Genomic DNA, 2,454 nt, shown 5'->3' with positions numbered 1-2,454 from the left:
GGAATGTTCAACAAGTACTTGGATGAAGGAACACTGACAAAAGAAGTGCCCTGGGCAAGATTGGAGGAAGGAAAGAGACCAGTTCCCTTCCTCTGTGAAGATAGATTGTCCCCCTCCTTCACCTGGCCTCCACTTCCTTGCCTCCCACAGCCTCTCCAAGCCTGATCCACACCCCATGCTTCTTCGACACGGTAACTAAGGTCAGCAATCCACCTGCTCTGCAGTCATCTGTTGTTAACTGCACCCTGAAAGCCTCTCAGATTTTCAGCAAATATTTCCCGAAGGTTTACCTGTGCCTGGCCTCTGGCTGAGCACTTGGAACAAAGAATTGTTGTTGTTATGCGCCGTGGAGTCGGTTCCGACTCATAGTGACCCTGTACAGAGTTTCCAAGGCTGTAAATCTTTACGGGAGCGTAAAGCCTCATCTTTCTCCCACGGAACAGCTGGTAGTTTCGAACTGCTGACTGTGTGATTCACAGCCTGATTCATAACCACTACGCTACCAGAGCTCCTTGAAACAAAGAATAGGTCATACCTTATCCCTGTCCTCAAGGAGTTCACAGACTGGGAGGGGAGACACACATATAAGGGCAGCACAATGTGATTAAGGAGTGGTAGTGGAAAGCACTGGGTAATATGGGAACCCAAAGGAGTCAGAGGGCTTCCTGGAGGAGGTGAGCCCTGACCTACTTGAAGAATGGGTAGCCAAGAAAAGCACAGTCCAGCCAGAGGGGCAGTGTGTGCAGAGCCACAGAGAGGGAAATAGCAGAGCCTCATCTAGAACTGTGTTCTGCACTGCAGAAGCTAAGCATGGGAAGTGGGAACTGACAAGGTCACAGAGGGCCTCAGCTACCCAGATTAGGAAATTGGACACTGTTCTGAAGGTATAGAGGAACTTTACAAGCTTTTAATTTTATTTTTTGCAGGTGTTTTTGTTTTCCCTAGATGTGTTCTTATCTTTTCTCTCATAATTTTCATTCTGCATTTTTACTGCTTATTTTGAGATATTTCTTCCAATCAGTTTTGGCACAGAGGACTTTTAAGCAGATAAGTAACATGGACAGAGTTGTGTTTTAGAAGCATTGCTCTCCCTGCTTTGTGGAGTGTGGCTTAGCAGAGGTAACAGTGGTGGCAGAAGGATCCAAGAGAATGAAGGCGCCAATCTGAGCCAGGAAAGGGGCAGTGTGAGTGGGGAAAGAGAAAGAGAATTTAGGATTTAGCCATGTTGTGCTCAGCGTCAATTGACAACTGTGTTAATGTTTGATGATTGATTGAAAAAAATGGACACCTGCGTTACCAGCTTGGGTGACTGGGTCAATAATGAGGATGGTGCATTACATGAAACTCTTCAATGGCAACTTAATAAAAAAACATCCTGAGCTAGATAAAGCCTAAAGAGGGATTTATCATAAGACTACAAGGGCATCTCATGGAAATCAAGGACCAGAAATGAAGAGCCTCCACATGTGTTCGGACTTCATCCTTTAAGCAGCCCCTTCTCCTCTTTCCCTGGTAACGTCCCTTCCCTGACCGCAATACCCCCATGACTCTCAAATCTCTCTTCTTATTGTCCATTCTGTTACCTTTTGGACATGTATCCCTGGAGAGTCCACATATTTCAAACACAACTCTCCATTTCTCCTCCAAACCTACTTATCCATTCAGTAGATTTTTTTTTTTAAGAAGCTGACAATGCTATATTACTTTATTCCAATTTTATAAATTGACATGATTCCAGACTATGTTCACTTCTATATTTATGATTCAAGGTTGTAATTTCTTTTTTAAAAATGTTTTATTGTGAATTACATGAAAGTTTACATGGAAGAACATTAGCTTTACATTCATCCTATTGTATATCATTCCATTCACATGATTACAATCCCCTCCATGAATCATCAAACAACCAAAGGGTATACCCTGCAAGCCTGCTTCCTGATTGTCAGCACACAGCTCCTCTCCCTCTCTGGGTCTAGAGTCCCCAGCCATTTCCTCTCTCCACATCATCATCTCTGCCTCCATCTCTGGCATCACTGTTTTTCTGGGTAGGGTCTTGCACTCCACACTTCTCCCTTGATGGTTCCAGGGACCTCCATTCCTGGATGGCAAAGTCAACCACTCCCCTCCTTTTGCTACAAAATGTCTACCTTTATATTTTCAACCCTCACAGTCAGTCCTAATAGCAATTATTCACTATTGTACCACAAAGAGTACTATCCCCATCTCCTTTCATCAGCCCCACCCAGACAGATTGAATACTTCTCAGTGAAGATTCTACCTTCCTCTGCACCCTCTGGATCTAGGTTCCCTCTTGAAAGCTTGCCAGTCACTTCTTGCCTTTGTAGCCCCCCATTTTTGGTAGCTAATGTCCAAGTTGCCCATCCCTGTCTACCCTGTGTACCAAGGGGGTGGGAATGATCCTCGCTGTAAAGATTTGTTCCCTCTTTTGAGCTA

Source organism: Chrysochloris asiatica, unplaced genomic scaffold (genome assembly GCF_000296735.1).
Source record: "Chrysochloris asiatica unplaced genomic scaffold, ChrAsi1.0 scaffold00140, whole genome shotgun sequence".
In the NCBI taxonomy this organism is placed as follows: Eukaryota; Metazoa; Chordata; class Mammalia; order Afrosoricida; family Chrysochloridae; genus Chrysochloris; species Chrysochloris asiatica.
This window is presented reverse-complemented; position numbering follows the sequence as displayed.